This window comes from Cynocephalus volans, chromosome 13, assembly GCF_027409185.1.
Source record: "Cynocephalus volans isolate mCynVol1 chromosome 13, mCynVol1.pri, whole genome shotgun sequence".
In the NCBI taxonomy this organism is placed as follows: Eukaryota; Metazoa; Chordata; class Mammalia; order Dermoptera; family Cynocephalidae; genus Cynocephalus; species Cynocephalus volans.
Window position 1 is genome coordinate 66,386,410 of NC_084472.1, and position 25,861 is coordinate 66,412,270.

Genomic DNA, 25,861 nt, shown 5'->3' on the forward strand with positions numbered 1-25,861 from the left:
CTAAACTCTACTAAATTTTGAACTACATAAGCACAAGTATTAATCCTAATATTTTTATATCTCTTAATGTGCTTGACACCCTAATCTTATGTGTATTAGTGTGTATATGAGTGTAACCTGATATAGTTATATATCCAATGGGTATATAATTTTATATGTACTAATTGCAAAAAATAAAAAAAGAGAAAAAATATTTCCTCAAATCTAACCGGCCACAGAAAACTGCAATCAATATTGTGCTATTCAGCATTTTTAAATTGTTTTATTAATGATAATATTATTTTACCATCTGATAGTAAGATGAATAATGTCTACATTATTGAGTGTCATTCTTAGAAATGTACATAAAATAAGGAACAATAATAAACCCACTAATATTTGATGAGCTCCAGATCCAAAATTATAGAAAATAAAAGCTGTTTTTTAAGTATATGTGAAATGCATCATTCTTACCACATGTAAATGTGAGGGCGATTATTTCTCCTTTTGTATGAAATTAATTTCTTATTATAATTTACCTTGCTATTTCTTTATCCTAGTACATAAATGTGGACATTTCCCCTCATTTTGTATTTGTGACTTTTTAGGTATTATGTAGGTATAGCCTTGTCTAGATTGTACTCACATATCCCAAGCACACACTTTGAGTTCTCCACAATACTGAATAAAAGCTTTGAAAATAAATACCTCCGTGCCCTACCTTCTTAAGGGGAAAGTATTCAGTCTTTCACCAGTGAGTGTGATCTTAGTTGTGGGGTTTTATTCCCAGATGCTCTTTATCAGATTAGAAATTTCCTTCTACTTCTAGTGGACTGAGTATTTTAATCAGAAATAGATGTGAAATTTTCTCAAATGTTTTTTTACATCTAAGATGGTTGTATCTTTTTTTACTTTTAGTTTTTTAATATGGTGAAATACATTGATTCACAACCAGGGAAAAGTCCTCCGTTGGTTATGATGCAACATTCTCTCTATATATTGTTAAATTAGATTCACCAAATTGCATTTAGGATGTTTTCATTTATATATATATAAATATATATAAATATATATATATAAATATAAATATATACAACTTATGTGTAATCTGTTATATAGTACTGTATTGTAGTATCCTCTTCTTGTAACATCTTTACTAGGGGTGTGGGTATATGTGTGTGTATGTGTGTTAATCCGAGTAATGCTTGACTCATAAAACAAGTAGGGAAATATTTGGTTTATCTCTTTTGTGTGTATAGAATTGGTGTTGATTCTTTTAAAAATATTTACCATATATTAACATTAATATTGCCAAACCCTATAAAATATTCAATATTTGGCAAGATTTTACCATAAACCCATGTGGTACTTGAATTTTTGCTGTGTAAAGTTATGCAATTAAACTTTGTTTTTAAAATACTGCTATGGGTTAAATGTGTCCACCGGAAGTTCATGTATTGAAAACTTGATCCCCATTAAAACAGTGTTAAGAGGCTAGGAAATCCTATTATGATATTTGAAAGGTAGGACCTTTAAGATGTGATTAGATTGTGAGGACTGTGCCCTGGAGGTTCCTCAAACAATTGCAGATAGATCTACCATACGACCCAGCTATCCCACTGTTGGGAATATACCCAGAGGAATGGAAATCATCAAATCGAAGGTATACCTGTTCCCCAATGTTCATTGCAGCACTCTTTACAATAGCCAAGAGTTGGAACCAGCCCAAATGTCCATCATCAGATGAGTGGATACGGAAAATGTGGTACATCTACACAATGGAATACTACTCAGCTATAAAAACGAATGAAATACTGCCATTTGCAACAACATGGATGGACCTTGAGAGAATTATATTAAGTGAAACAAGTCAGGCACAGAAAGAGAAATACCACATGTTCTCACTTATTGGTGGGAGCTAAAAATTAATATATAAATTCACACACACACACACACACACACACACACACAAAAGAAAACGGGGGGGGGGGAAGAAGATATAACAACCACAATTACTTGAAGTTGATACGACAAGCAAACAGAAAGGACATTGTTGGGGTGGGGGGAGAAGGGAGGGAGGTTTTGGTGATGGGGAGCAATAATCAGCCACAATGTATATCGACAAAATAAAATTTAAAAAAAAAAGAAATGATTGATCCATTCATAGAGTAATGGGCTTGGTTCTTATGGCTTTATAGGGAGGACAAGTGAGAAGATTGAACTCCCTCTTGCTCATCCCTTTCTCGCCATGGGACACCCTGGTTGCCTCAGGATCCTATAGAGAGTTCCCACCCAGAAGAAGGCTCTCACCAGATGTATTCCCTGTTGGACTTCGAAGCCTTCAAACTGTAAGAAATAAATTTTGTTTCTTTATATATTACCCAGTTTCAGGTATTATGCCACAAGAAACAGAAACAAACTAATACAAATATACGTAAAATTATCCCCGTTTTCATTTTTCTCTTGGTTGAATGTTGGTCAGTTTTGTTTGAAGAAATTTGTCCAGTTAACTTAAGCTGTTGAGTTTATTGCCATAAATTATTCATAATATACATTTTATATATTTTTAAAATATTGGACCTATAGTAATAAACTTTTCTCATTTTTGATATTGTTTTTTCCCCCTTTCCCTTCTTCATTTGTCTGCCAAGAGATTTATCAAGATTGCTGATGTTCTCAAAGGACTGGATTTTGGCATAACTAATTTTTTTAATTTTTCTGTATTTTATGTCATTGACTTCTAGTCTAACATTTATTATTTCTTCTGAATTTCTTCTTTTCTTAGGTTTTTTAGGTGAAAGTTCAAATGATTAATTAAAGTATTTGTTTTTAAACATTTCTTATATACCATTTATTGCTTTAAATTCTTTTCTGTTTTCATTTTTATTCTGTTCAAAATAATTTATCCTTTACCTTTTGATATTTTCATTGGCCTATTTGTTGTTTACACATATATTATGTTCCTGAATATTTGCAAATTTCCCCCATTTTTTTCATTTATTGATTTCTAATTTGATTCTATTGTGGTCAGAAAATACACTTGAAGTGATCTGGATCCTTTCAAATGCATTGTTTCTTGTCTTAAGGTCCTGAATATGATGTAGCTTCATAAATATTTCATGTGTACTTAAAATGAGTGTCTTGCTGTTTGGGGGTGGAGTGTTACATGTTTCTGTTTCAGTTAGGTCAAGAAGTGGGTTGCGTTGTTCTAGTTTTCTACATCTTTAGTGATTTTATGTTTGTTAGTCTTAATAATTATTAAGATTGGTATATTGCAGTCTCTGACAAGAAATATTAATTTGCCTGTTGCTTCTTGGAGTTTTAATCATTTTTACATCATGTATTCAGAAGCTCTTTTGTTAAATTAGGTACATAATTCTTTAGGATTATTAAGTCATACTAATGAATAGACCTTTTATTATTATGAAATTACCTTGCTTATCTCTGGTTATATCTGTTACTCTGAAATATAATTTGTCTGATATTAACATAGCCACTCCAGGTTTAAGTAAACTTCTTAAATTTTGAAATAGTTTTACATTTTGAGAAAAATTTCAAAGAAAATTTTGTAAGTTTCTGCATGAACTCACTCAATTTTCCTATTGTTACTATTTTAAACAACCATGGTATATTCGTCAAAAGTAAAACACCAATATTGATAATAATAGTTTCTTTATTAACTATTTTCTAAAAATTTCAAAATTTATTGAGTTTTAACTAGCTCTTCCATTAATATCTTCTTTTCTAGGAAACATCCCTCATCATGTCTCCTTAGTCTCCTCTGTTTTGTAACATTTTCTCATTCTTTCCTTGTTTTTCATGACCTTGGGAGTTACCAGGAGACCTGGTCAAATAATTGTAGAATCCCCTTCAATTGGGTCAGATTTTTTTTTCAATGATCATACTGAGATTATGTAGTTGGGGGAAGAATTTACAGAGATGAAATGCCCTATTCATTACACCCCGTCAGCTGCGGGTACATGCAATCAGCCCGATTTATCACAAGTCACGTTAATATCAATCACTTGACCAAATTTGTGCTTGACAAGTTTCCAGTAAAGCTATTCCCTTTTCATTTTATATGATCTATACTTTTAAAACATGTCACTAAGTCTAGGCCACATTCCAACAGGGGGGGAGAGTCAGCTCCACCTCCTGGCAGGGGGAGGGATATTTACATAAACTATTCAAAAGTTTTTCTGTATGAAATATTTGTCTCTTTTACACTATTTATTCAATCATGTGTATCAGTAGGACACATGTATATTTATTTTATACATTGGGTTATAATCCAGCATTATGTTTGTTTGTTTGTTTGTTTATTTATTTATTTATTGCTCAAATTTTTCCAGCTTTGACCAGTGGGATCTCTTCCGGTTGGCATTTGTGTCCCCGTGACATGTCCTTATCATTGTGTGTGTGTATGTGTGTGATAGTATGCACTTTAGCACTACCTTTTTTTCTGGCACTACAAAATGTTAGAGGCTCATTTTGTATATTTCTTGCACTTGGCTTAGTATTAGCCATTTCTGTAAGGATCTTGGTTTCCTTCTATCAAAGAAAGGTGTTAGATATGAAGATCTGAGTTCTAGGTGTCCTTATTGCAACTGATATGTTGCCTTTTCTAAGCCCATATGTGGAAAGAACTAGAAAATGCATATACCTGTATATGTATACCTGCCCATACACACATACACATGTATGAGTATTTATAAATATCATTGTCTCTATTTGTGTCTATATCAAGCTAAACTGTTCATTTTAAACCCCCCCCCCCCATTGCTTGTCTTTCACTTTCCTCTTCAAGAGTAACAAATCGGGTTTCCACCATTTATCTTCTAATTACATATGTTTGGTCCACAGAATACAAGTAGGACCTTCCAAAATTGTTAATTCATATGCTCATAAGAAACAACTTTACAAGCTAGTATATTTCAGCTTTTTAAAAAGTCATTGTCCATATGGTATAGATTTTACCATCATGTTACTTTTTATCTGGTTGTGTATTGGTGAATTAATAACTTTTAAATATTTCAGTGACCCTTTTCATCATGTAATTTCCTTTCACTTTTCATCTGCCTATATATATCACTATATTAAAGTTCATTTCTTGTACACAACCTATAGTTGAGTCTTGTTTTCTTTATCAGTGATGAAAGCGAAAGTTGCTGAAAAGAGGTTAAGGATTATAAAAACAGTATCTTGAAATACGTGCCTTAATGTAATTAAAATTAATGAAACTATTTTTGAAAATGTGAAGTACATTATTTAAAAGTAAAAGAAATATGTCAATGATAAAAAAATGATTCTTCAGCAGATGTTTTTAATTAAGTAGGTATCAAAATAAATCTAATGTGAAAATAAGTCAAAACACCAATGAGCTTAAACAAAAAACTTTACAGTAGTACATTAGTATATTTTCTGAAGCATGTTAACTTAGGGTTATAATAAACGATAAAAATGCACATACATGCACAAAAATGACATTCTCACAAATTAAGATTGAATCATTGAAAAAATGCTTTGCATTAGTTGTCTGTGATAAATTATTTAAGTTAAATTAAGTGATAGTATGCCTGGAGAATATGACCAAAATTGCAATCCCCTTTTAAAGCTTCTGCAGAAAGTGTGAGCATGACTTCATGTAAAACTGCATATAAATTTCAAGGGAAAATAGATTATTGAGAGTAAAATCTTGCCAGCTGTGTCCTTTCTTTCTTTCCTCCTTTCTTTTAGGCCTTTTGCTCATTGGCTACTCTAACAGAAACAAAGATAACAGCTTCTTAACAACATAGAAATGTATTTTCTCTAATTTAACATTCAAGGAAATATGTTAGCTATATGGAGTTATGGACTCAGTCTCCTTGTATATGATGTTCTGGATCATCTAAGCAGGCAAATATCATTAAAAGGGCTCAGCTGATGCACCATCTCTCCTACCACGTCTGTCCATGTATCAGAAGAATGAGCCGAAACTAGTGCAGGGCACACTGTTCTCAAAAGGCATGGTCATATAGTTGTACAGTTGCACTTTGCATATATTGAAATTAACTCATAGGTCATTAGAGGCCACAGTTGGCTGCAAGGAAGGTACCTGGGCAGTCATCTGCCTGACTAAAGGTAGAGATTATCTTATTAAAGAAAAAATGGTGATAATGGGTCTTTCAAGAAAATGGTAATTTTACCATGGTATGTCAAACATTGTTAAAAATGTTAAGATGTTATGTTTTTGTTTGTTTGTTTCAGAATTTGGGCAACTAACAGAAATAATAATATAATGTGTAAAATGTGTATAATAGAACAGTTAGATATATAAATTTCGTTATTTAGAGTACTCAAAGCATAACAATATAAACTTCCTGTTGATATTACTGATTGTTAAATTCAGGTGGGACATATTAAAAGATAACCTTAGTCTATATTAGTATTTCTACTACAAATTAGGTTTAGCCTACATTTATCCTCTGTGAATGTACATTATTTACTTTTCATGCATTAGGAAGTGTGGATATTTATGCCCATATGGTCTAAAAAACCTCATGTGTTCAGTGAAACACATGATGATGCCTAATAAGCAACCTGGGGTTGTTTTTGTACCTGGAGTTCTTACATAAGCAAACTGGAACTTAACTTGGATACATTTCTTGTGACTAACTTAATTTGAAAAAAAAAAGGGGGCGGGGGGCCTGCAGTCAGTCACAGCCAGCCAGCCAGCTAACTGCTTATACAACTAGGGACCTCATGTCAGACAACGCCCAAACAGTGCAAGCACCTAGCTATAGTCAATCAGGCAATTTAATTGTCTTTATTTTGTGTTCATCCTATAAAAAACCTCACTTTGCTGGAGTGGAGTTCGTGAAACCTCTTTTGATTTGGAGTGCTGCCTGACTCATGAATCATTCCTTGCTCAAATAAACTCTGTTAAATTAAATATGTCTAAAGTTTTCCTTAAAAACATGGTGTTTTTCAGTTGTTTTAACCATTTTAAGCATATTCGAAATGGTAAATAATTTAGTGAACTTTATGTTGATTATAATATAGGATAGTGTTTCAATGTAAGTATTTTAATAAGAATCTTTGTATGAATATCAACATTTATGTAAAGATATTAATATTTTATGCATTTTACATTATTCATAAATTAGTACCTGTTTCAGACAAAATTGTCTGGACTGCAAGATAATTTCAAATTTTTAAATACCCCTTGGGAAGATAATTAATTTGACTTCTAAATATAGTAAGTTGTGATCACTTAAATCACCACAACATTTTAGTTAACATTCTTCACCACTTGTTACATTTTGCATGTTTTTGTCTGCCAATAAATTTATTTTCTCACTTTTCTCTAATAGCATAGTAATGTGATTTTACCTTATTTATTCCATGTATTAATTCATTTCAAAACTGTGAGGGCACTTCAAAAAGTTGGTGGGAACAATTCATATCTTTCAATTTTATTTTTCCATGAACTTTTAGTAGTACCCTCATATTTATTGAATAAATACCAAGTTTCAAGAACAGCATAAAACTCGGAGACCCTAAGAGTGGAAAGTGCCTTGTCTATTGAACCTGACATTTAATGATGGGGGAGGGTAAGCTGATGAACAAATACACAGTGTTACAAGCCAAGTGTTGTTTTAAATACAATCCTCTGGGAAATCAGCTCTGAATTGTCTGTATCTGAGCTGAAATATCGGTATAGCTCTTCCAACATTTTAATCTTTATTTCCTGGTTGGATTCTCTAAATTTTTTTGTATTCCATATTGCTTTATTTGCTTACAGCTGTTAGGGATATTAAAAGAAGATCCAGTAGTATTCTGCATTGTTTTTGAAGATTTCGTCATGTTTTAGATTATAGTGATATGGTCACAGTACTACAGTCTTGGTAATGTCAGTAGAAATAAGCATTTATCTTCATACTTTTTTTGTTTTTCAGAAAATTGACTGGGAAAATCATGTCTTAGCGATTTATTGGGATACTTTGTGCATATCTCATTGTTGTCTTCATAACATCTACATCTCACAATAAAAGTATTGTCGTATTTGGTGAGAGGGTTAAGTATTCCCTTTAAACTGGAAGCCGTCAATGCAAGAATAATCACTACCACCATTGGTTTATGACTATATAGGAACTAATTCTTAGCTCTGTATGAGAACAGTGATATTTTCTACTATTTTTTTTTTTTTAAAATATTTATCAAGCACCTACTATTTTAAAGGATTGTGTTGTAGAAGTCAAGGAATAAATGCAACAAATATACTAATTTACCTTGTAGTAAAGTGAAACATTTACATTAAGCAAATATTTACATTATTAATATTTTGCAACAGTGATCAGAGATATAAGAATATTGCAGAATTTCAGGAGGATTTTTAGTGACTTCTTGCTATTACTTTAGTTTAAAACTGACCATACAAATTTATACTTTAAAAATTTTGATACAGTTGAAAAGCTAACTACTTTAAATGATAAATCTCAGTAGAAGTTTAAATACAAATCATAAATTAGGGCAGAGATCTGGAAAATGAACTCAAAATTATCTACCATAAAACTCAGCGCCAGGTACACCAGTGTACAATGTTCAGAGCTCCTGAAAAAAGTATGGCCTCAAATTTCAATATTAATCCAAGTTGTGTTTTAATTGTAAGAGTAATGAACAAAGACTTCCCATGTAGAATGTTAGGGAATGCAAAATGCACATGTCCTCCTATTAACTACTCAGTATCTGAAACAGTAAAGAGATTATCCAAAATATAGAATTCGGTAATGAAATAAAATATCAGAGATAAAATTGCAATCCTTTTTAGACCTCCTTGTCATCACATTTCATTTCCAAACACAGCAGAAGTAAAAACTATCCCAAATTTGGTATTTCTTACCCCATGCATAGTTGTATAATTTGAGTATATGTATCTAAAAGCAATAAACAGTATTGGTTTACAGATTTTAGGCTTTTATATGAATTAAACAATAGTGAACAAAAATGTCTGTACCTTGTCATTATTCATAATATTATATTTTGATATTTTTATTCATGATGATATAGGAAATTTAGTGCATTTCCTTTAAGGTGCTGCTTGCTATTCTAGTGAAAGAAAATGTAACATTTTTTTTGTTCATTATTTTCTTCATTATATATAAATAAATTCGTAACCAATATTTTCTATTTAAATGCAGTAGTGGTGGGATAAACAGTCTTGTATATTTCTCTTGGGTGCAAGTTTGGAACATCTCCAAGTCAGCAAATTTGTTCTGTAAGAGGCTGGATAGTAAATATCTCAGGCTTAAAGGCCAGTTTGAAGTCAACTGTAAGGTATGAGCCTTGGGATTTGGGGATTTTAGGTTATGCACATAGTCAACTTTTCCAAGAGTGTCATTTGCTTTCAAAATCACTTTAAAATTTTTGAAATCCCATGAGTAAGATGAAGGTATCCTTCTTGTGGAATAAGCTGGCTAACACTTAATATTAACATTATTTCTAAATTTTTCCTATGCCAATGTTCAAGTTTTCCCATTTGGTGATTACCTGTGCCTAGTCTTTGTTTATATTTATTGTGTTCTTAATATTTTGACAGCAAGAACTTTTATTTGTGAATGGATAAAATTGCTTGATATTTTCTAGAACTCAAATATAGCACACTACTTGAACATGCACTTTCAGAACAGAGAAAACATAAAAGGACAGGACCAATACTTTTTCAGCTATAGTGAAAAATTTCAGTTTATGTATTTATAATATAATTGGGAAAATATTGGCTATAAACAGGGTAATAGGTAATACTTTTCTTGATAATTATGACAATTTTCAATTTCTTTTGCTATGGAAATATACTTATCTACAAAACATTATAGGGATTGAGATTACATAATACATAAATTAGATATCCCTTTATTTATAACAATTTTGATTCTATTGGAAATATAATTATCAAAAGCTGTATAAAGATAAAAGCCAACATGAAACAAGTCTTCTACCTAACAAGTATTTCTCATTTTTTAAAATATTCTATATATTGAACAACAAAAATATCTAAATCATCTACAATCATCTAGATCATTTTTATTGGCTTTGAATGAGTCAAAAACTAAAGTTAAGGAGTAGTTGTGAGCAACAAAAAAACCTAGTCAAATACGATCCAGAGTGTTTGCTCCTTGATATTTACCCAAACAAGTTAAAAACTTATGTTCACAAAAAATCATTTGCACAAATGTTTATAGCAGCTTTATTCATAACTGCCAAAACTAGAACATAACCAACATGTCTTTCAGTAGTTGAATGGATAAATTGTGGTACATCCAGAGAATGAAACATTATACAGTGCTGAAAAGAAACAAGCTATCAAGCCATTAAAATACATGAATAAAACTTAAATGTGTATTACTAAGAAGAAGAAGCAAATCGGAAAAGGCTACACACTGTATGATTCCAACAGTATGACTCAGTATGGGAAGGTGGAATGATAGAGAAAGTAAAAAGATTGATAGTTGACAGGTGTTGGGGGTAAGGAGGGATTAATAAGAAGAGCATGAAATATTTTTAGGGCAGTGAAACTACTCTGCATGATAATAGAATGGTGGGTACATGTCATTATACTTTTGTCAAAATCCATAAAATGTACAAAATCAAGAGTGGACCCTAATGCAAACTGGACTTTGGATGATGATGTGTCATCACTCTAGGTTTATGGATTATAACAAATGTAGCACTGTGGTGTGGGTTGTTGACAGTAGAGAGGCTGTAAGTATGTTTGGTCAGGGGTTCTATGGGAATGCTCTGTCATCTCTGTTCAATTTTGCTGTGAATCTGATAGAGTTGGAATGTGTTGTCCCCACCAAAACTCATGTGGAAATCTGATCCCCAACGTGGCAGTGTTGTGAGCTGTTTGAGTCATGGGGGCAGATCCCTCATGAATAGATTAATGCTATCCCTGGGGGAGGGGAGCCTGAATGAGATCTCGCTATATTAGTTCTGCGAGAGCTGATTGTTTAAAAGACCCCAGCACCTCCTCTATCTCGCTTGCTTCTTCTCACCACATGATCTGCTTGTGCCTGCCGCCTGTCTGCTGCTTTCTGCCATGAGTGAAAGCAGCCTGAGGCCCGCACCAGATGCAGCTGTCCCAGAATCGTAAGCCAAATAAACCTCTGTTCTTATAATTACCCAGTCTCAGGTATTCTGGTATAGCAACAAAAACATACCAATACAGAATGTAAAACTACTCTAAACATAATATTAATAGTTGTGACTGGGAGAAACTGGACTAAGTGCACAGTGAAATCTCTATTCTTTCTTACACAAGTTTGTGAATCTATAATTATTCAATAAAATTCCAATTTAAAAAATTTCTGTAGTGAAAAACAACAAAAACCAGTCAAATATTTTATTTTATTACTCACCTATCTATATCTGCATAGAGAATAATGCTGTACAATTTAAATATGAAAAATTTTGAAAGAAAAGGAAGTAAGGTGCTTTTAAAATAATAGAAGAGTATTTTGTAAAGAAAAAATGGACTAATGTTTATCGTGCCTTATATATTAGGTTAACAGTCTACACCCACAAAGACATAAAATTCTATGCTAAAGATAAGCAGTACAAGGTTGGCCTAATTAAAATAGCTTTTTGGCATTTTATAGCATCTAAATAAAGTATTTTGTCCTATATAGAGAATATAATTATTTAGCAAGGGGTTTGTCATAGTATTTTATTATCATATATCTGTTCTATACCCTAATTATCCTGCAGTTTTTGGTAATGCATTTACATGGCTATTACCTCCTAAAGCAGTACATAGCTAAGAAAAAACTAAATATTAGTAAAAATAATGTGTGACCACAGAACTAATGTCCCATAGCATTACATATCTGGAATGTTTGTGTAACTTATTTTCTCCACACATAGGTTAAATAAAGTCACTAAGGTTCAAAATTACACACACACACACACACACACACACACACACACACACACACACACACACACACACTCCAACACATTCACCATGGTGACAGGTCATTCAATGGCCTGCAATTTTTACATGGTCATGATGAGGCAAGATGGAAGATGGAAGAGGAACCCGCCCCAGGGAAGCTTCCCATGAATATTCAGGCCGAATAAACATTAGGCATATCCTCATTTTGCAGTTAATAAACTCATAATGAGGTAGTAACTGCTAGCATTAGCCTAACCACCCTTAACCACCCCACCAATCATCTTGCCTTGTTCAAAATCCTGTGGTTTTCTGAACAAGAAACAAAGCTTCAAAGACAACATAGGAGCACCAAAAAGGAATCTAGGCGGAAATGACTGAGAATAGAGCTTCCACACGTGGCACTAGACCCAAAACAGCAAACTTAAGGGAAAATTGTCCCCACTGCACGTGGGCTTTTCCTTCAGAGCCCCTCAATCTGCATTGGAAGGAAGTGAAAAGAGCTTACACCTGCCAAAAGCACCCCAAACCCCATTTTTCCTCTGACTTTCCCTGATTATTCGTCCCTTAATTAAAATAAAGACCTCCCTCTCATAGAAATCAAGATATAAGCCCTCTCCCTGAAACACCCTGGGGTGCTCCTCACCCACAAGGATGACCGCACACTCTTCTGCATGTACTTTCCCTTTGTAGTAAACTGTGAGCATGAGTGTGATTCTGCTGTGTGAGTTGAACTCATTGTGCATTTGTGGCTGGATTCTTCTCTTAGGAAATCCGGGAACCTGCATCTCCAGTATGAACAAGGCTATAATTGAAGGTTTGGTAATCATTTAGTCAATTTAAAAAATATACACCATCACTTACATTGGGCACATATCTCTTAGTCCTAGTCTGATCTTTATGTAAAAGTTAGATTTTGCTTTTGAAGAGAGCTCACTTATTTTTCAAAATATATTCGAATAGCTGAATTCAAATAGCATGTTTTTCTTCATAGATACTCCAGTTGTACAAAAGCATCACCAAACCAAACCAAACAAAGCTGCAGAAGTAGAGATTTGACTAAATTTTTCTCATCACATAGCAGGGGTGCAGGAAGTGATGTTGGCAGAAAGAACTGTGCTTATGAAGTGGCCACTGTCCAGTTTCTGGCCACGTAGACTACAAAATGCCTTGTCATGCCTGGTATAACAGCATCTTATATAAACTGATTGATTTAATTAAATTATATTTAAGAGACTAGTTTAAATTAAAAGATTCTGCCCAAACTAATCTTGCTATTATTTTTATTGTCAATTTTTATACTAATACTCAAAAATAGCAATTACATATGAATCTGGGGCTTGGGGAGGGACAGGTCAGGTAAATGGCATAAAGAAAAATCATGATATACAATAATGAATATGCTGATATTAATAATAGTAAACAAATAAATAATAAGAATGAAAAAAGCAAAAGCAAACCAAAAAAACCTCAAAACCTGAATAGATGACTCCAATAGGTCCTTGAAGCACATTGTCATTCCTGCTTCCTTGTTAAATGCCTGTTCTCACATCTAAATAAATCCCTTTTTGCTTAAAAAAAAAGAAAAAAAAATGAATCTGTTTGAGAATTATTGAGAACTATAGTAAACCACATTAACGTCATTCTTTCCTTACTGTAGAACTATGCACTAAACACACTGTATGTAGTATTTAACAATGGCTAAAGCATCAATTCTGCTCTACTGAAACCACAGATTACAAGAGCAGTGGACATATGAACAAGTAACTATGTGACTATATAGTTGCTTTACACACACACAAACACACACACACACACACACACACACACACACCATGGTACTTCAATAAGTTCATGGAAAAATGAAATTAAAAGATAATGTAGAGATGGCTGGTTAGCTCAGTTGGTTAGAGCACAGCCTTGGACCACCAAGGTCATGGGTTCAGATCCCTGAAGTGGCCAGCTGCCAAAAGTAAAAAAAAAGAAAAGATAATATGAATCTTGCTCTGAACATTTTGAACACCCCTCGCGTATACTCATACACACATGCACATTAGTATATACATGTACACCAACTTATATATGTTCATTTCCTCATATGCATATACACAAACACATATGCCTACAGATGCATACACATCAAAAGTTATTGTAGACTAAGTCGTCATTTTCCCTGAAGGTTTTTTATAAAACACTTCTTCTTGCTATTACCACCTTAATGCCCTCAGTAAATCAAGTGATGTCTTTTACCTGGTCAATAAACTGCTTTCTATTTTCGCTTCTCTAAGTAGCTCCTTAATTAAAAATCTAATCTTTCTGATCCTTGGAACAATTTTTTTGAATAGTAATTTTATACAATTTTATCCAGCATTTCAGGATCTTCGAATTCATTTTCTCTACTGCTGTTTTCCAGCATCAACATTTAATATTTGCATGTTTTTCTCCATCTCACATTTTTCATCTTCACAGTCTTTTTTACCTTTAATTCATCAATTTTAAGTTGGCTCCTATCTCTACAATTTGAACAAAATCTATTTTTATTGAGGTGACGTCTATTATACATGTTTCAATACATAGTCTTCTCCCACCTTCTTTCACTCCTTCCCACTCCCCAAATTCTCAAGAGAATGACCAACACTCAGAATGTCGAGCTGCCAATGTCCTACTCTCTCCTCCATTCCAGCTTCTGCTTCTTTCAATCTAACAAACAGATCTTGTTCATATCGCCACTTCTCTTCATGCCCCTAAATCCAATAAACTTTTTTGTTTGTTTATTTTTATTTTTCCTGAGTTCTCAGATGGAATGTTTCACTCTCAATCATATTCTTATTTCTAATTCATCTTTATTTATCTTCTACCAAATCACACATTTTAGTGTTTCCTGTTTTCTTTGCTAGCTATTCCCCTTTCCACTTACTGCTCAATATTGCTGTCGTTCAAGATTTTATCCTAGGACTTGCTATGATATTTCTTTTCAATCTATTCTCTATCCACACACAATCAATATAACTAATTTTCTAATCATTGTTTTTAGTTCATTATTATTTTCTGAGCTCAGGCCTTTATACCCAACTGACAAGTAGACATCCTTTGTTATGTTTTCTCAAAAATATTGGAAATATAGTATACTCATCTGTTTTCTCCCTTTACTCATTTTATTTGAGTGTGTATTTCCTGAAAATAGTTACAATGTTCTTATATGACAAAGTTCAGCTAATAATAATCAGGGCATTTAACCTTGGAACAAATACTGTTGTGTAGTTCACAGCCCATATTCAAATTTCATTAATTGTCCAAATAATATACTTTATAGCTACTTGTATTTTTAGTCCAGAATTAACTCACTGAATGCATTAAAGTAAGATATATTTTTAGAATTATATAATCTGGAACATTTTCTAAGAATTTCCTTGTGTTTCTCAATATTAACATTTTTGAACAATATAAAGTAGTTATTTTGTAGAATTACTTTTAATTCAGATTTGTGTGATATTTCTTCATGATTAAATTCACATTACAATTTTTGTCAGGAACATCACTGAAGTGACAATGCGTGGATGGTGCATCTTATTTGGAGATATAAAATGTGAATTTGTTTTAGTATTGGTGGTTTGGGCTTAATAATTTGGTTGAGGTGTTATACACCAAGCTGTACCATTGCAAAGATAATATTTTAAGTTCATAAGTTGATTTTACAGATATATTTTTTGACATCCTCCTTGGCAAAATATCACCTACTAGATTTTGTATTCACTTAATATATTTCATCTGTATTTATGTTATGCTATCACTACAACTCCATTGTTTCTGAAGATAATTCGGCCATCACCTGTACTGGTGGGTACACCTGCATGTATAAAGCTTCTTCACTGTATCACTAAGCTGCCTTCACTAAAAGAAAACTAATTTTCTCTAGACTCATAGCCTGAATTTGTAAAGTGGAATGTTAAAGTTCGTCTTATAGGCAACTGAATTAAACACAAACTTAATTCACAACCTCAAAGGATCTGTTATGTTAAAGTTAGGACATTGACTTGAAAGAAATGAGACCTTTACTTTGGAAAGAGAGACAAACAAGCAGATCTGTTGAAATCAGGAACCTTGAAAACCTAAATCCTATCAAGCCTCCTTTATCAATAGAAGAGCTCTAATTTTTCCCTTGATTTAGGAAGTCATGTACTCTTGCAACTACAGTAGTTGCCACTTGAGGAACACCCGATTCTCCTCAGGACCTGTCCTCACCATTTCTTGCTGCTTCTAGACCTATAACTAGATTCAAACCTCACCATAACCCAGAGCATTAGGTATAAAAGATGACATCAAAGCAGCTATGTTTCTCACAATAAAAAAAAAAAATAGTTGTCAAATTTATTAATAGAAATCTAGGGAACATTTGCGAAAATGGATCCTAAGAGTTTTGGATTATGGTTACAGAAACATAATATTGTATCAGGAAGAAAGTATTAAGCCGAGATTCTAGGTACACTGGTTTAGCTTCAGAATCTGATCTGAGTGTGGCTATAATGGGTTGTTTCCTCAGATGACTGAAACTTGAACCTAAAAATGATCTATGCTAAATTAAGTTAAAATGCCAGTCTTGATTATATTCTATATCCAAAGACTTATGAAAATTGGAATGCTAGAATAGATTTATCACGTAAAACTCACCAACACCCTAAATTTGTCCCCCAGGATTATCAAGATAGCATTCGCTTCATGAAGGCTGAGAAAAATACAGGTGTTCCTCAAGTTACAGTGGGGTTATATCATGATAAACTCATGGTAAGTCTAAAATATAGTAAGTCAAAATGCATTTAATACCTTGATAAACCCAAAAAGATCAAACCCGAAAGATCATAGCTTGAACCATTGTAAGCTGGGGATTGTCTGTACAGTCTTGCAGGAGGCCCAATATCCTCGAATAATTCTAAGGTGACAATTATGTGTAGATGAAAAATGGCCTTGGGAACTGCTACGTCATTTGAACTCGGTCATTTGAATTTGGTGGGGATGATGGAACCCTGGGTTTGCAAGGGCCAAGTGATGATGCTTCATCACTCGTGGCAAGGCTGGCATGTTTGCTCCAATGGGAATCAGCACATAGCCATGAAAAGCTTGTTTGCTCTGGCCAGCTGGGTCTCCCATGTATGTTAGTGAGGCATGGCCTCTGCAGTTTGCTCAGCTTACAGCATCCTGATTGTTATCCACTCATTTTGTAATATTTTGCATTATGCATGCTTGGCTTAACATTCAGCCAAACAGAATCGGAGGTGCCCTAGGCAGATTTCTTCAGCCCTTTCCAAATTGCAGCTGCAGTAGCCCCTGAAGAACTCTCTGTCCCTTCACTTGGGGAAGAGACAGTGCTGTCATTGGGATAACCATTCCTGAACCATGACCCTGAAAGCTACTCACTCAGCAAGAAATGCAGGGCAATCCAAGGGATCAACTCTTTTGTTTTCCTACTCTCAGGGACCACAGTGCTACCCAGTTAATTATCCAATGTCTTAAAGCAGTTGAGTCATATGTTTTGTCCAATTTTCTGCTTGTCTACAATGAAAGGAAATTCCTTACCCAATTATTCCAGCATGGCCATAAACTGTACTGTTGGTGGGTCTGTAAATTAGCACAGCCACTATGGAAAAGAGTATGGAGGTTTCTCAAATAGCTATAGATAGAACTGCCATACAATCCAGCAATTCCACTACTGGGTAAATATCCAAAGGAATGAAAATCAGCATGTTGAAGGAATACCTACATTCCCATGTTCATTGCAGCTCTATTTAGAACAACAGAAATTATGGAACCGACCTAAGTGTCCATCAGTGGACAGCTAGATAAGGAAAATGTGGTATATATACACAATGTACTACTACTCAACCGTAAAAAAGAATGAAATTCTGCCATTAGCAGCAACATGGATGAGTCTGGAGAAAATTACGTTAAGTGAAATAAGCCAAACAAGGACAGAAATATTACATGTTCTCACTAATAACTGGGTGATAAGAAAGAAAGAAGGAAGGAAGGAAGGAGGAAGGGAGGGAGGGAGGGAGGGAGGGAGGGAGGAAGGAAGGAAGGAAGGAAGGAAGGAAGGAAGGAAGGAAGGAAGGAAGGAAGGAAGGAAGGAAGGAAGGAAGGAGGAAGGAGGAAGGAAGGAAGGAGGAAGGAAGGAAGGAAGGTAGGAACTACAACAATATATTGAAATTACATGAGGAGAGAACAAACCTGGAGTGATAGGTCAGGTAAAGGGCATAAAGAAAAATCACAATGGAAAATCATGATTTGGAATAATAAATGTGCTAATAATAAATAATAAAAATTAATTAAATAAATAAAATATTAGCGAACTTTAGATGTTTCACACAAATAAAATGGAGGTTATGGACCTGTACTGTGCAATAAATAGAACAGGATTTACTATTAGTTAATATAAACAAAATCTATACTTATTAATTTGCATTTGAGTGTATATGTCTCACTTGTCACGGCATGAAACATAGTGGCTAAAACCTATTCTTTCACACATTAGGTAATCACTGCATACTTATTGCATAATTTGGATAAAAGAGGCCATTGTTACTAGAAAATAGTTTCAAATTTCATTTACTAAAGAAAGTAATTTACTATAATTTTCCTTGAGCTAGAGTGTTAAGATAACACAGAGAAGGATATTGAAATTGGTAATTGAAACTGATAACTAGATGAAATAAATAGTATTTTTTCCTGTATGCAATATTCTGAAATTCTGTCTTACGAAGTTTGGGACACTGCTGTTATATTTAACAGGTTAATTTGACAGTGGTTATTAAGTGACAGTGAGTTATTAAGTTGGATATCACCAAACAAAAATTAAATTGCATGATCTGAAGCAAGATATTTTAAAAGCTTCAAATATAGTGTTTCATAACTATTTCATAAGATGTAAGCTAATGTAAATTGATAAAAATGAAAGCAGAATATTCTTACCATTTTTACTAGACTTTAAATAACAATAAATTCTGAATAATACAGATAAAGCGTTTTAACTTTTTTTCTTCCAACTTCTATACTGAAAAGAATCCATTTTTTCTGAACCTGAAACCTCAAACCATGGACCATACTGTCCCAGATTTGCTTAAATTTTCCATTTATCTTGTGAAATTCAAACTTGCAGACTGTCCTTTGTGGACTTACTTATCCTTAGGCCATCCACTTCTAAGAACTGAAAATGGAGCATTTTTCTGCCCCCATACATCACATTTTTCTTTCTTTCTTTTTTTTCCTGACCCATCCAACTACATGTAAGGTATAACCTGCACTAATTTTCAGACTCAACCTGCTCCTGGTAGTAAATAGAGACTTCCTCATTATTGCTCTTCTTTTCAGGGCTGTATTTTAGGACTCTTCTCCTCCATGTAAGTCCTAAATTAATCCCACTTTACATAGAGTAGATTGTAGAAAAACTAGCTTAGAGCACATGTTCTGAATTCTCTCTTTCTTAGTTTAAATTCTATATCCAATAATTGCTCATCTTTGGACTATTAGCTATTTAAACTTTCTAAGTCCCTATTTTTCCATTGGCAAAATAGTATTTACATTACAGGTTTATCAAAGAATCAATAAGATAAGATTATATGACAATTAAATTCATGTCTGGGACACAATGACCACTCTGACATCATTGGCAATTATAATCATCAAGAAAAAAATCATATAATATTTTTTATTATATGAAGGAAGGAAATTTATATTATATGAAGGAAGTGAATTTCTGAACATTAAACATGTTACCTATGTAGTCTCCAGACATTTTTTTCTTGAAACACTTCAGTGTAAAACATTGACATTTTATGTCACAACTAGAAAGAATCAAAAGCACATTTTTGAAGATTTGACATAGACATCATGTTAAAATCATAGTTACTGTGTCTTTCTTAGTGTTATACTAGTCCAAATGTACTTTTTGAGTAGATAAAGAATAGAGGTTTTAAATATAAGTGGTAATTTATGTTTCCTCTTCTCATAAGGCACATATTATAGGAGAGCAAATATTCACTAATGGATGAAAGTTGTCTTCCAACAACAAAGTCCACTTCACCATTTAAATGAAAGATTTAAAAATTACGCATTTTAGCAGCATAACTATTAAAGGAAATGAGAAAATTTTAGAAAATATCTGGTAAAATTCAGTGTTTATAGATAGTCATCAAATGTTACTAGTTTTCACGAATATTACATACTCTGAAAATTGAATTTGCTGGACACATCCACATTTTATCTTTAGCTTGAACTTCTCTCCTGAACTGTAGACTTAAGAATCCAGTTCTGTATTCAGCCTCTTCATGTAAATGTTCAATGGCCCATGTAAGTATCACATGCCCCATCTCATTTACTGATTACTCCCTCTGACCGTTGTTCAAACCACAAATCATGGGATCATATCTGACTACAGTCACTCTCCCACACAACAAATAGAAATGAGAACATGCTTGCAAATCCTCTCATTTTCACTTAGGGCAAAAGTCAAACCCTGTGCAATGCTCCCTGTTCCTACATGATCTGTCCCCAATCCCATACATCTAAACTTCAGCTCTCCTACTTAATTACTCTGCTATACCCACTTCATGCATCCCGGTTATGCCGAGAACAGATTTTTCCTGTTTCAAGGCTTTTGCATTTAATATGTCTTCCTGGTTCACTCTTCTACCAAGAATCTCCATGACTTCGTATCTCATATTACCTGTTAAATGAGTCCTTCTTAATCAATTAATTAAAATTTTAACCCCAATTTGAAATTCCTATCACCCTCTATGCTTTATTTTCCTCATATCACTTAGCAACATCTGATTTAATTTTTAAAATTATTTATTTGTTTTCTCTCTCATTAGAATGTAAATTCAAAGAGAACAGAGATTTCTTTTTCTTTTCTTTTTTTTTTTTTTTGTTCTGTTGGCGTACCACTGAGGGCAGATGAGAAAGTATCCATTAACTAATTGGCCTATATTATTTTCACAATTTGTCTACTTTGAATGAGATAATTAATATTTTAGGATTAACAATTACAAGGACAATATATAACAATTGATAATCCAGTAAGTACCTATGACTTTAAGACATGTTTTTCTGTTTATATTTGATTATATACCATGCCTTTTCAGGACTTTATCCCAAAACCTGAGTTAGACGCTAGAGAGAAAAAAATCTGACTCTATGTTTAATTCTATATAGATCTTTTTTTAAGCAATTAGGTACAAATTAATAGTTAGTAACAGACTCCCCATTTCTAAGGCCAAAGCAAAATAAAAAAAACAGGTTTTCATTCTATCTAAAAAAAAATTTCTTTAAATTAGAGAGGAGGTGGTTGTTGGTGTTTACAATTTTGACAAAGATTTATCATGACTTTTCATTATTCAGTCCATTGTAATCATAAACGGTGAACTCAAAACCAAAATGTAAATACTTCTATAAAATATTACACATAGTAAGTAACCCCTTTTCCCTCTGAGAACAACAATACCTTCCCATAATCCACTTACAAATATGTTTCTTTTATTTTAGTGCTACAAAACTTTTCAGGTCTCCACTGACTTGTTAGAAGTAAAAGTAAATTTTGCTGTTCTTGCTGAATAGATGTAATAATGCATTTCAGAGTAACATATCATAAAAGTAAGCTAATAAAATTACTAGATATATTACAAATACAGTAAAGCAATATAAACTATGAATGGTTGGTTTACTGTCCGAATAGATATCATAATACCACACATGGACTTCCATAAAATTTAAAATGTTTCCCTTGAAGATCTGAAATCATGTATTGGAGGGTACTTCAAAAAGGGTGTGGAAATATTCGTATTAACTTTCAATACATACACCCTTGTCTGTGTATGTGCGTGTGTATGTATGTGTATGTTTGTGTGTATAATTTTTTACTTGTTGGGATATAATTGTAAAATCAACTCTGAAAGCATTTTATCTGATGTTTAACCTGCCATACCATAAGCTTTACCAGTGAGCCAAAAATAAATAACCTAAACCTTTTTATAACAGCTGTCACTAGAAAGCTAAACAAAGTCTCCATTCATCTTACTCTTAGTCTTTTTACCCTTTAGCAAATGTGCTCTTTGAACAAATTTATTGGCCTTATGAATAAAGATTAGCACTCCCCTGTTCACCTCTGTTGGGAGGAACATTATTCTACTGTAAATGGACATAAAAATCAAGTAAATGAATGGTATAGTGAGGGAAAAAAAAACACATTCTTTGAACTAAGCTTTCTGAATTCAATGTGAAATTGGTTTTCTCAGGTATATTTACTGAATACATTACACTCATTAGCACCTACATCTGTAAAAATGTGTATTAAAAAGGGCTGAAATCTCAGTTATAATTTTGTTATACAATGAATAACTGAATTTAGTTATATTTGTGCTTACAAGTATATCTGTGTGCACCCTGATATTATGTTTTTATTTTTATTTTTTAGTTATCATAGTTTATAAAAACTGATGCATATGTACACATGTATGACTCACAAAGAATTATAAACAGGTTTATTTCTCTTAATTTCAGGAATGGAGTTATATGCTGAATTATAAAATCCTAGTTGTTTGTGGATTGTTAAAAGGATGCTCCATGCTTATATACAATGTTCTGTAAAAGAGAATAATAATGTCTCCTATTTAGCTACTTGTATGAAGATTCCAAGAGACATATGCATGCGTACATTAAAATATAAAATTCTAAAATATCAGACAAACATATTTTTGTAGGTGTCAACAAACTAGAATTTTATGTGAGAGCATGACAGTGTTATCAAAAACATTAGGTATTTTAATGTACATAGTTATCTACTAAGTGCCACATAACACTTAGGTAAGCAAAGTCTTTGACCATCAGAGGTTTCTAACTCCCAAGAGTTGGAGTTTGATTGAAATTAAAGACTTATCAAATATTCCCTCATCTAAACTTACTTTGAAATTTATATATTTTTAAGCTAAATTTCTTCTACTCTTTTGAATTGCTTATAACTCAGGAAACCAGCAAACTATCAATCTCTGTTGTTTAACCTTTTCTTTTATATAGACATTCAATAGTGTGGCAAAGAAGCGTATTCATATGAGGGTATGTGGAGCATTTTCAATTGCATATGCCTATTAAATATATTTAGTACATGGTAACATGAACATATTATGTGCACTTATCCATAAAAATATATGCACACGATTTTAAGTTTAATTTTAATATTAAAAAAATCACAAAGCAAATTCTAATTTTTATATATATAGAAATCCTAATTTATATATATATCATAATGCACACATTCTCCAAATAGGTTTTCAGACCAAGTTGCTGAGCTTAAAGGCCAGAGACAATTGGAGGAAAGAAAACAATCTCCTTCAGTTTTCTATGGCTGTGGGTATTATAGAACATGATAAAAACAGAAAACATTTGATTTTCCAATATCTGCTTTATTATTTTATGCTGGGCCGGTGGATCCTGACTGCTTCAAGAATTTTATAGCCAAAAAAGACTTATGGCAGATTCTAAACTATTGTTCACACCCAGGTGTATTAATACATTTATTTTGCTTGCAAAAGAGTACTTGGAACCAGGTAATTTATAAAGAAAAACAAAATTTATTGCTTACAGTTTCTGAACCTGTAAAGTCCAAAGTCCATCTGATTGTGGCAACAGTGACCTAGGGGTCTCACATTGCAAGATGGTGGAAGCCAAGAGAGCAGAAAGAGAGAAAAAGACACACTCTCCTCATTTTTAAAAGCCCTCAGAACCACGCCCCTGATGACCATTTTTAATCCATTCACTACTGCAAGGTCCTACAATCCAATCACCTCTTCAAGGCTCCACCTTTTAATTACCATAATAGGATTTCCCACACTCTTAACAGTCACAGAGGGGGCTAAGTTTCTAATACATGAAACTTGAGGAACACAATTCAAACTTCAAGAGTTTGGGGGGACATAATTCAATCCACTACACAAGGACAGTGAACTGAACTGAAAAGACACAGCTCCTGACCTAAGACAGAAAGATGGGGTCTATGAATATGACAAATGGGTGTTAATCTGGTTCCTATCTCATTGGTAGAGAGCTGTGTTGGAGTTATTTTCCAGGACACCCTGGCAATAGTTTCAAGTCTCTCCCCTACAATCAAGATGAAAATACATAGTAAAAGAAATTCCTTTACCTTCTGTTAAATATTTTAAACAGCATACAATGAGATAAAGTTACTTGGCTCTCTAGAAGATGTATGAGTTGGCCAGAATGAATGAAAAAAAACTAACTTTTTTTCATTTTGAAATTATATTACCCAATTAAACAATACTTAGTATATAGCTGGGGTTATTTGAAATTTTGCGTTTTTAATTTCAGACATTTTAAAAACAAACAAGGAGTTTGCTTTTACTTGAGATTCCTGAAAGTTTGTAAACACATGAAGGTCTTTTTCAAGGTCCTCGTGCATCACTTCAATTACCTATAATTTTTTATCTGTTCCTTATTAAAACCGAGGCTAATTTGCATTACTCCACATTTGTCAACATTAAATTTCATTTGCCACATGTCAGCCCATTTAAGTAGCATATTCCAAGTGTATTATAATATACTAGATGTGATTTTGAACCTTACTATTTAATAACTTTTTCCCCCGATCTTCAAATTGAAACACCCCAACACATTAAGAAGAGGCTAAATGTCCAATTTCCTTAATTACAATAAAATGAAAAAATGGGAGTAAAAAGAATACAGTCTGTAGAAGAATGCTTTTGTCTAAAAAATATTTATATTTTTACATTTTTAAAAGTTAACAACAATAGTTTTTTTTTTATAAACTTCAATTTGGCAACATTATTTTTAAGATGTTAGATATGAGAAGAAATTGCAAGTAGTTAATGTTTACTGATGACATTAAAAAAATGGGCAAAAATGGGCAATAGTCAATTGTTATTGACAATTTCTAAGAAGCAGGCCTATAATAAATGGAGTAAATGATCAGTAATGTCAGCAAATTATTTCACTTAAAGTTTATTTTAATTATAATTTAAAAGAGAAATCAAATAATTTGCTATTAAATAAAAACATATAAACATAGCCATTGAGCAAAAAGTGTAAGAAAATTATTTAAAAATATAAATCAGAAAACTTTGATTATATGCAGCTAAAATTTTAAAGAAATTAACTAATGCTTCATGAATTATGTTAAATATTTGTAGATTTCGAAGACAGAAAATGTGCTAGTAGTGTATTATGCTTATGTAAATATTTCAATTGCAATTTAAAGCTATTTTAAAATTTTAAATATTGATACAAGGGTATGTTATTGTATTGCTATATGATGAGCCTCTATTGATAGCATACTCCTCAAATGAATTCAAGGTAATGCATTTAAACGCATTTAAATTCTTTAAAGAGAATCCATAAAAATATACCATCTTTTTGGAGGAATTGCCAAATAACCAGAGAATGGGATGAAGTACATACACTCAAAATACATTTTATAGAGTCTAGTTAGATGTTTCAAGGATTACTAAATTTTGATCAGAGGTGAATGAAAATACAGTGTAACAATGTATAGCTCTCCAAAAGAATTGAAAGCATGGACTCAAACAAATGTTTTTGCACTGATGTTCATAGCAATATTATTTATAGTAGCCAAAAGGTGGAGGAAAACCAAGTATTCGTCAACATGTAAATGGATAAACTATATATACATATACACACATACATATATATATGTACACACACACATGCATATATGAATATTATGAATATATGTATATATATTATTCAGCTTTAAGAAGGAAGAGAGTTCTGATGCATACTATGATATAAATGAACTTTGAAGACATTATGCTAAGTGAAATATGCCTGTCACAAAAGGGCAAATGTTATATGCTTCCACTTGTGTAAGGTGCCTGAAATAGTCAAACTGATAGAGACAGACAGTAGAATGGCAGA